At 34.8% G+C, this 11,403-nt stretch overlaps 1 long non-coding RNA gene across 1 annotated transcript in view; it reads right to left on the reverse strand.

Moving 5' to 3' along the window:
• Nucleotides 1-6,908: 6,908 nt before the first annotated feature.
• Nucleotides 6,909-11,403, reverse strand: part of LOC137658522 (uncharacterized) — a 63,338-nt gene continuing 58,843 nt past the window's right edge. Inside the window, exon 3 of the long non-coding RNA XR_011047354.1 lies at nt 6,909-7,044. This is a non-coding gene — a long non-coding RNA (uncharacterized lncRNA). The remainder of the gene's footprint in view (nt 7,045-11,403) is intronic.

An 11,403-nucleotide genomic window follows, 5' to 3' on the forward strand; every position in this document is an offset into this window, starting at 1 on the left:
ATTACAAATGGCCGTACACAAGAACTACATTTTTGTAGATACCTTCAGTGTTTACATTTTAAATAAATGAACAGGTTATTTTATAATTTCATTACTGAATTCTATGCTAGAAACTTACTGTATTTATCTACTTATGAATATTTTGATAGTGTTAAATATTATGGTATAGTACAGTGCCTTTTACTATAAATATTAGATAAAGAAAACAATAAAATACTGTAACTTACGTTTTAAAACCATTTTCTTGCGGTGATAAATTAGTCAACTCCTAGGATACAGTAATTCGCTGTCATGGATAACTCGTTGTCGTCTTGTAGATCGTGGCAGTTGTCGAAAGATTCACAAGATATGCACGCGCAATATTTGCCATCTTCTCGCCGCTATCTAGTTTCTTGAATACAACTACTTTCATTTCGATTGAAATAGCCTACCACTTCTTTACACTTGTACCACTATCACCACTAATCTTGTACTTCAATGCACCACCACTAGCAATCTACTTATCAACCATAGTTAATGTTATTGTAAATTACAATAATACTGTATAGCAAAAATATGGTGGAGGTAATACAGTACACACAAACAGCTATGACGCTCACAATGGCAAACCCGATGGATTTTGAATATAGCGGGTCGGTGCTGGTTGGCAGCAGTGTGTGGCCCCAGTTGGGAGTGGCGCTAGTTTCAAAATCATAATTCCACGTAGTTTACGAACATATTTTTGACTCTTGGTATTTCGCGTCTGTAAATCGGATGTTCATACCGTAAAGACTGTCTGTATTTAAGTTTCAAGTGTGAGTTACTCAATATGTTTCTTTCTTTCTTTTTAGATTTTACCAGAACTTTTAATAAACTGTGGGGTTTACAGTACTAATTGTACTTTTTCTTATTTGAAGTAAATTTTAAAAAATGCATTAGACAAATTCATGATAGTTTATCATAGGTAAATAATTTTTAATCAAGTTTATATCTGCCCATATTTTACTACCACATCTGGTACTTGGATACATTTGGCAATCTATTTTAGTGTTTTGAATAAAATTTGAGTATTTTATTATTTATTATAATTATTCATCATTAGCTGTTAATAAGATACACGTCGACATTAATGATGAATGCAAACATGTTGTACAACAGTAACTTTAATAACAATACCCAACGCAAAAACGTAAGCAATTTTATAGATTTTCATGTAGGTCAGTTCCAAATATAAACCATACAGATCTAAAGAGCAAAGTAAAACTTAAGTTTGAGAAATGTTCAAAATAGCAAAATAGTTCAACGTAGGAAGTTTTATGGTGAAAGAGAAAGGAAATCCTGATAAAAGCAAAAAACTTACAGTACAAGCAAACTGAAGCCTGAGTGGATATTTTAATATTTTAAAATAAACTCAGTTCTGTGAAGATTAGGTTTAATCACTTTGATCAAGATTTTTTTTAATGTAGCAAGATTTTTTTTTTTTTTCAATAAGGAAAATGATTAAACTAACTTTGTTACTTAATGGCCACCTCTGAAGAATTTACTCAAATTTTTTGAAAAAATTATACAGGATATGTACACATTCTTGATAGATTCCTGACTATAGCAAGAATTTTTTTTTTTTTTTTTTTTTTTGTCACAATAAATCTCCCACTTAAACCAAATCTCTTGGGGAAGTATATTGTAAATTAGCCTAATTCTAGGGTTTATTCCCATCCTCCACTATATTAAACTCTTTCATCTTTTAACTCTAGATGATCCCTAGAACTAGTTCAAAAGCATAAATAGCATCAAATCCTGATGACAAATATTATGTTGAACATTGCCACTATATCTATTACTATTATCGTCAGTACTTTGGCTATTTTTTACCGACAAAACTTGCAAAACTAATTTGTTTCCTTATTTTTCTTATTCATGGAAATAATTACTTAACACTATCATATAATATATTTGTATCAAAACTATGGAAAGGAATGAAGTGGGGCTAGCACAAGTATTCATGTTGAATCAGAAAATGGTAGTTGCATAAGCACTCTCTAATTTGACAATTTTCTACAATAATTATTTTTGTACCTGTAATTAACTTAAATTCAAGAACATACATTGATATTCATATAGGAGTGTATTTTGTAAAATTAGCTGACAAGTCGTAAAGTTGTAGTACGTATTACGTAAGGTTTATTTTCTGGAGACATAAAAAGGTTTTCGGCATTGGACGAACCTGTATCTTTATAGATGCAATTGAGTATATGCTAGTGAGATAGTGCAAAAGTAAAATGGGAAAAGTTTTGTAATTATTCTTTAGTTACATTTGATTATGAATGATTTTCATTTTTGAAGTCTTATTCTTCAAATTGTTGATGATTAGTTGTATATAATACTTGTTTTTTTCTTGAAATCCCTCAGTAGTCATGTCTTTTATGCTATGAAAGCAAACTTAAGAGAGTTCAGGGTAAAGGTTTGAATACTGTACTGATGCTTCCTAATTTATTTTGGGGCGTGTGGATATTTTTTCACTGTAAGCATTAAATACCAAGCTTATTTGTAAATTGCAATTAGCAAAAATAGTCAAAATATAAAGTATTAAATTGGGTTACTGTAAATTAAACATTTATTTAATGTTGAGAAGGATTACTCAAAGCAATAAAAACAACAATTGCAACTACAGTAAGTGTTGTCGTAAATATGCAAGTAAAACTTATATTTCTTAGAAATATTTATAGCATGTTATGGTAAACCTTCTGCTATGTTGAGCATTTACAGTTATTGACAAGATTCAATATACAGAAAGTCCTTAACTTACAAACTTCATAGGTTCCAAGAGGCTGTTTATAAGTCTAATTTTGTTAAGTTTTGTCTTAGTTTAGGCTTTACCTAACTCACCTGCCTGTGATTTTCAACAGCAAAAGTCAGTCCCGTTTCATATTGAAGATATCATTTTGCGAACTGCATTAAATTATACAGTATAGTGTTGTAGTTTTATCACAGAATTTCATTACAAACCTTTTATACAATATCCTAGAGTTATGATTTTAGTTGGATTTGTGTTTGTATCAGAATGTTTGCAAGTTGAGGACCTTCTGTATAAGAACTTAAAAGCCACATAGTATTAAAAAAGTTTATTTATGTTTATTATCTTAATTTTACATAATAGAGGGAGATTAGATTCTACTGTTTATACAGCACCATCATGATTATATTAGAAAGTAAATTATCTGAACTAAAATTGTTACCCCTCTAAAGGCTGTAATATTTCTACTTGAAATTTTCGTAAATATATTCTGTAAAAGATGTTGAAAGTTGTTTGTTCTGACTGTTAAAACTATTGTGCATTATTGTAAATGAATATTAGGGTATCATCAAATCATTGTATCTTTTCTCTTCTTTTCCAATCTGTCATTACATATATGTGTGAACTGCAGTTTAGTAATTAAGAAGGCTACAATTTAGTAATGTATTGCCTTTAAATAGATTTCACTGGAGAAAACCTGCTGTCCCTGTGTGTTAAAGAGGAGCTTTGGGGGGCCTCTAGGCTTACCTGCTGAGTAAATAGCAGCCATTGCCTAGTCCAGTCCTCCCAGGTTCTAGCTTAAGTGGAGAGGAGGCCTGCTTGAATGATGGCCATGTGTATATTTTTTATCAGTAGGACATTGGGCCATAGCGCTATGACCTTTCCTTTGCCTCTGCTGCTTATGAGTGACCTTTTAACCTTTACAGTTGATATCAGGAAGGGTTATTGATAAGACAAAATTTTCAATAATAGCTTTTCATTCCAATTTGTATATCCTTATCTTATGTGCTCTTCTTATTAACCCTTTCTGGGTTTGTTCTCCAATATGCAAAATTTTCTTGAAATTGAATTTAACAATGATAAATATTATCATCTTAAAATGTTTATGACTTCCATATTCCTATTATTTTTCAAGGAGCTCGGTAGCCCTGTATCAATATACTGCACTGTCTTTTTCAAATGAAATGCCAGCCTAATTAATTTTGGGATTGTGTTAATTGATTTAGTGCCAATATTTTCAGTAGAGGAGGTATATCCTCATCAAATTGTTCACCATAGATTATCTAAAATTATGTAAACCTGTTTACTATTGTAAGTGTAGATAAAGTTTGGGATATTTTGAAAACATTGTGCTGGAAAAAATGTCTTCCTGTATATTGAATGTTACAGACCTCAGTTCTTTTTAAGGCCTAATAATGTTGATATTGAAGAAACGACAATAGTGCAAGTACTGTACTAAAGGTAATTTTTCTTTTGCTTATTTCTAATATTTGAACTTGCATCTTAATATCTGAAATGTATAAATCATCTGTACTTTTATTTTGTACTGTAAAAATTTACTTGAAATCAGTTATTTAATTTTAGTTGTGGGGAAGAGTACTTCAAATTATAAAATAACTGTTGTAACTTATAGACAAACAATGGTGAAAGCACAATTAACTGATACAGAAATTAGTTTCGACTTGTAGTAACTCTTATTCTGTAATGTGAAAGTTTATAGATGTAAATATGTTGAAGAAATGGAATCATTATCTTGGGGCAAAAAGCTATTTATTGTCCTGCAGCCTGCATAAGTTAACCCCTATGAAACATTGCCTAAATGCAATACTGTACAGTTACCTCTGCAACCTTGTGAACAGTATCTTTATGAACTCTTTGATGACCGAGTAATTATTAGTGTTTTATTCCCCAGGACGGAGCTTATGAGTGCCAGCAAGTAACTGGTAAGACTTTTATTTCTTTTTTTTTCAAATCACTACATCGACCATATATGAGCTATAACATTCATTTCGGTTTAGTTCTTCTTTCTAAGTGGAAATATTTTACGACAGAATAATCTGGATTGGAATAGAAAATATTTCTAATAAATTTTGAGATATGGGGAAAAATATAATTGCTACTTATGCATAAAAATATTTCAGTATAATAAATATGAATTAACGAATGATTGCATTTTGTTTTTAAATAAATTTCATACAGTATTAAGAAAGTTTATTGTTTTTCCACCGTTACACACATTTATTTTGTACATTAGAAAAGAAAATCAAGAGCTACTTGTTTAGGTGCGAAATTAAATTTCTAATGAATCTTTTTATAAAAATTCTATTTGGGGACATATATCCATGGGTCATCAAAGAGTTACCCCTGGATTTAAAAAAAAAATTCAATTTTCTCCCTTGATTAAATTTTTATATCTTGTTTTTATTACAATATATATATTTCAGTGTGTGTAATTGTATAATTTCTAAGTTTAATTGTTACTTGTGCCATTCACCAGGCTATTATATTGTCATTTTTTTAATGTGAACCATAACGTCTATGTCATGTAATAAGTCTCGTGTCAATTGTTTATTATTTGTGGGTCTTATTAGTGCATTGTTTGTGGAAAATTTCACTGATATTTACTAGATTCACAAAAAATAAATAAATTAATTTTGATGATTACATTATTTTGCACATCATGTTGCCTCTACCAAAAAGAACTTCAAATAGCTGTATCGACCTTAACATTTGAGCTATACCATTAACATTCAGTTTCTATTTTTTTTTTCTAAAAGATTATACTTTACAATGAAATCATCATAATTGCAATAAAAATTATCTATGATAAATTTTAAGTTAATGTGGAAGAAAAAATCCCTTGATTGTGGTTAGGAAGTTTGTATGATTGGCCTTTATTTTATTGGTGCCTTTGACCATGTCAATCACATGGTACTTCTCTTCAAACAGTGGGAGTAGGTGGGTCTTTTCTTAGCATCATTATTGAATTCTTAAGAAATAGATTGCAAAGAATTGTTATTGATGACACCATAGTGATTATAAGAATATCTGTTTTTCTTCAGCGTAGTGTTCTTGGCCCATTATTACTTTTCATACTATATACACTAAGTGGTTTGGCTTGGAAAACAAGCTTGTTGCATATGCAGATGATGCCTCTTTCTTTGCATCAATTCCATCTCATGAATGTCAATCTGGAGTTGCTGAATCCCTTAATAGAGATCTAGCTAAAATTAGTGCATGGTGAAAATTATGGGTCATGAAGTTGAACCCTAACAAAACTCAAAGTATGTCGAGGATAATGGCTCCTCAACATCCAGATCTCCAAGTTGATATTTCTTTAACTCTATATGATGCCTTTAAAATTTTGTGTGAGATTCTTGATTGTAAATTTACTTTTTTGAGAAACATTTGGTCTGTTTCTTCTACAATTGCACAAAATTTGGCTTATTGAGAATGTTTTAATTCTTTCATTCTAACTTATCACAAGTATTGTTCTCCTGTCTGGTCTTCAGGTGCTGACTCTCATTTTAATTTGCTCCACAAAAAAAAATTATGTCTATTAGTTCTTTATGTATGGCACATACAATCTTAGATCTCATACTGTACCATCCTCTATGTTGTACAGTATTAGGGATGCAGTTAATTGTAACAGTCTTGCCTCCTCTATCTTAAGACTTAACACTACATAGTATTCTAAAGGCTTTTTTTTTTCCAGCTGTGACCAGATTGTGGAATGATCTTATTCTGTCAGTTGAATTGCTAAAATTTCAGAAGTTCAAACTTACAGTGAAAGCTTTTATGTTGAACAGGATGACAAAAGCCTCTTTTTCCTAGTTTTTATACGATAAATATCACTCATCATGGCCATCACTTGATTCGAGTATGATTGCTCTGGGATGTCAAGCTAATGATACCAGTTGTAGAACCCCAAACTCTGTCACAGTTGGGGCATGTGTTGTCAGGTGGGAGGTGGAGGCTGTGGGTAGTCTCAATCCCTAGCAATTTTTTTCATTTCTAATAAATTCTTTGATTGAAGAAAAAACTTGACAACTTCAGGGACATTGATCATGACATACGTTAGGGACATCAATCAGTCTCCAAAGAGTTAAAAGAATTTTTTTTTCTCATTAAAATATTGATTAGTCACAGCTTTACTAATGATCATGTTGTTAGTTTTTGATAGTTTATTATGTACTTACATTTGATTCCAATTGGTTAAAAGATTATTTTCAAAGAATCAACTGCTGATGTCATTAGGTGCATGGCGTTATCTGCAATATACCATAGTCTATTAGTAACAGTTTACGAGAAATAGTCATTATGAATGTGCTTGATAGGGGTATTATCTTCCAATTTATACCATAAGGTTAAAATAATCCAGTTCAAGAATAAACAGACTTATTTTGATTTTAAATAATCCATAAATGTTCAATGTACTGTACATTTTTTCTGCTATATTTAAAATATTTTGCTCTTTCTTTGAAAATGCATTATGTATGTAATATACTCAATGGTCTGTGAAGTTTTACTGTAAAGTTATGTAAATTTTATCGATCATAAATGGAGGGTTTTGAGGTACTTGTTGATCCAAGACCTGTATCAAGTGATTATAAATAAAAATAAATGAATCAGTGTGTTTTAGCAATAGTTCTCTCTTTCCTGTTTACAAATGGCAAGGTCATGTCCCGGGTATTTTTTTTTTTTTTGCCTAAAAGTGGGAATTTAAAACTATCTACTGTAGCTACCATAGCAGTTTCTCCAATTATGGGAGGTAGGCAACGTGAAGAGAAGGGGGAAGAAAAAAAGGTATTTCTATGATTTTATACTAAAATCTATTATTTCCCTACCTACTTTCTAATAGAAAGGTTGGTACACCATGATGACTTGCCATTTATAATGAGTGAAAACAGTTTTTAAGATAAAAACCAACATCAGTGATTCTGATTTATGTCTTGACCACCTAACATATTACTTTTTAACAGCAAACACTTGTGGACATTTCATCATTGAGCACCAGCCTTTTCTGGGTAGCAAATCATAAAAAAAATAGAATTTTGAGAGAATTTATTATTTTGTTACTCACCTAATGCTCTCAATGGTTTAGTCTCGAGCCTGGTTTTATATCTACATACAACCTAAAACTAAAAACTAAATTTTTTTTTGCTTTCAATAGGCTTACATCTCTAAATTTTTTTTTGCTTTCAATAGGCTTACATCTCCAACATCCCATTTTCTTTCCTTTCAATAAACTTAGATCTCTAGTACAATAGATTTAATCTGAGTGTTAATGATAGTAACCTGAGCTCTGGTATCATGACATCTTTGTCTTTTCAGTCTCAAAATTAATAAAATTCCACTCCTCTTGATGTCACTACTTAGTGGAAGATATAACAAATATCAGACGAGTATAAAAATCACAAGATTTAAAGTAATTTATATCTGTTCTTATCTGTATACAAACATTTCATCTTTTAATTAAGGAATATGTTTTCAGCACAAGCTAGGACAACCGCTGAAATCATTAATGAGGTGGTTAACGTCAGGTAGTGAACATGGGTGAGAAGCCCAGCCCCTCCATCAGTTAGAAGTTTGTCACTTTTGTTTACAGACGTGAATGCTGGCTGTTGATTATGAATGTGAATCGAGATTCATACTTGCCCGGGAAAGGGTGGATGTTGCAACTAGTTTATGTCTAAACCAGCAGTAAATCCACACTCTAAGCATATTGGGGGTATGACTTTTGCAGTCATCCCCTCAGGCCAGGTTGTGGCCTCCTGTGAATGTGCTTCACTTTGCTTGGAGATAGGACTTCAAGGGGGACAGGGTTGGTGGGTAAGTTTGTATAAATAGCTAAAGGTTTGTATCACTAGGGAAAAATACAAATTATCTCTGAATTTGTCATTGTTACGTAACTGGAATACTGTACAAACCTTTGCTATTCATAAGGGTGACTCACCTATTAGGAAGGTGGATGTCCCTGACGATCTGGCTTTTTGGCTTTATCCGGGGTCTCCTTTTTAAGAGTAGGTTAGTACCAAAATAAAGGAGACCCCAACACCTCGCTAAACCTTGGTACGCAAGGTCTGCGGCCTACGCAAGCTGTGTCGAGATATTAGCAGTGTGACTGTCAAGGTAAAAATGATTCAGAGTCTTTGTAAGAAATAATCAAGCTGACTAAGACTTTCCCAATACCACCTTGCTAGGGTATGCAACTGTATTGACGCAATACTGTACTAGGGACAACGAGGGGGCATGGTTTACCTGCAGTGGTTGAGGCCAGCTTGTGCAGAGAACACAGGATGCTGCTTTCCCCAAGAGAGGGGAGGATGAAGAAAAGGAGAGCCAGGCATTCCTTTTCATTCACACAGACTAAAACCGGTTAGTGGTCTCAACCTTCTGCTACTTGTCCAATAAGGAGCTTGAGGTATTACACCAGCTGTTGTGCAGCCACCAAAGGACCAATAAATATCGTATTGAGAGTTATGGGGTCCTTTGACTGGCCAGACAGTACTACATAGGACCCTTCTCTCTGGTTACGGTTCTTTCCCTTTGCCTACACAGACACCGAATAGTCTGGCCTATCCTTTACAGATTCTCTTCTGTCCTCATACACCTGACAACACTGTGATTACTCGACAATTCTTCTTCACCCAAGGGGTTAACTACTGCACTGTAATTGTTCAGTGGCTACTTTCCTCTTGGTAAGGGTAGAAGAGACTCTTTAGCCATGGTAGGCAGCTCTTCTAGGAGAAGGACACACCAAAATCAAACCATTGTTCTCTATTCTTGGTCAGTGCCATAGCCTCTGTCCCATGGTCTTACACTGCCTTGGCTTAGAGTTCTCTTGCTTGAGGTTACACTCTGGCACACTTTTCTATCTAGTTTCTCTTCCTCTTTTTCTGTTAGTTTTAATAGTTTAAATAGGAAATATTTATTTTAATATTGTTACTATTCCTAAAATATTTTATTTTTCCTTATTTCCTTTCCTCACTGGGCTATTTTCCCTGTTGGGGCCCCTGGGCTTATAGCATCCTGCTTTTCCAACTAGGATTGTAGCTTAGCATATAATAATAATAATAATCTTGTGGGTCACGTCTTGCAGGTAATGGGCTGTGAAAGTTGACTGGCGCTTCCATACCCTTGCTTGTAGAACCTGCGTCACAGAGTAATTTCTTTTGAAAGCCAGGGGCGTAGCTATGGCCCTGACATCGTGAGCTCTGCGTCGACATGTTAGAGGAGGATTTGGATTCAGAGCGTAATATGACTCTGCAACTCAATGCAGAGATGGTGTTTGAGGTGATCTTCCTCTTGTTTCTCCCGGTGCTGACGAAAAGCAAAGGCTGCCGTTCTCTTGGGCACAGCAAAAGATGATCTGAATCATCAGATAAGGAGCGGCAACTCGTTATCTGTAAGGAGTCGAATCTAGGATCCGACACCCCTGGATTCTGAGTATTGGCAACAAACTCAGGGACAAAGCTGAACGTTACTTCTCCCCTCCCCATAACCAACCCGTTTGGCTGAGGTCAAAGCAAGTAGGAACATCCTCTTCCAAGTCAGGTGGCGATCTGTTACCTGGCGCAGTGGTTCGTAGGGAGGCTTCTTTAGAGACGGGGAACTCGAACCACGTTCAGAGAGGGAGGTCTTACTTCCGACTGAGGGTAGTAGTAAGGAAAGTTCTAGCGATAAGATGTCCATTCCTTCAAGTTTGAAGGCAAGGCTCAAGACTGGGTGATAGCCTTTCACTGCCGAAACTGAAAAGCACATTTCCTCTCGCACATATATATACCAAGGCACTTCCCCCAATTTTGGGGGGTAGTCGACGGAAACCAAAAAGGGGACCTCTCCTCTCTACGTTCCTCCCAGCCTGACAAGGGACTCAACCGAGTTCGGCTGGTACTGCTAGGGTGGCACAGCCCACCCTACCCCGTTATCCACCACAGATGAAGCTTCATAACGCTGAATCCCCTACTGCTGCTACCTCCCCGGTCATCCAAGGCACTTGAGGAAGCAGCAGGGCCTACCGGAACTGCGTCACAATCGCTCGCCATTCATTCCTATTTCTAGCACGCTCTCTTGCCTCTCTCAAATCTATCCTCCTATCACCCAGAGTTTCCTTCACTCCATCCCTCCACCCAAACCTTGGCCTTCCTCTTGTACTTCTCCCATCAACTCTTGCATTCATCACCTTCTTTAGCAGACAGCTATTTTCTATTCTCTCAACATGGCCAAACCACCTCAACACATTCATATCCACTCTAGCTGCTAACTCATTTCTTACACCCATTCTCACCCTCACTACTTCGTTCCTAACCCTATCGACTCGAGATACACCAGCCATACTCCTTACACACTTCATCTCAAACACATTTAACTTCTGTCTCTCCGTCACTTTCATTCCCCACAACTCCGATCCATACATCACAGTTGGTACAATCACTTTCTCATACAGAACTCTCTTTACATTCGTGCCCAACCCTCTATTTTTTACTACTCCCTTAACTGCCCCCGACACTTTGCATCCTTCATTCACTCTGACGTACATCTGCTTCCACTCCACCATTTGCTGCAACAACAGACCCCAAGTACTTAAACTGATTCACCTCCTCAAGTAACTCTCCATTCAACATAAC

This window comes from Palaemon carinicauda, chromosome 1 (genome assembly GCF_036898095.1).
Source record: "Palaemon carinicauda isolate YSFRI2023 chromosome 1, ASM3689809v2, whole genome shotgun sequence".
NCBI lineage: Eukaryota > Metazoa > Arthropoda > Malacostraca > Decapoda > Palaemonidae > Palaemon > Palaemon carinicauda.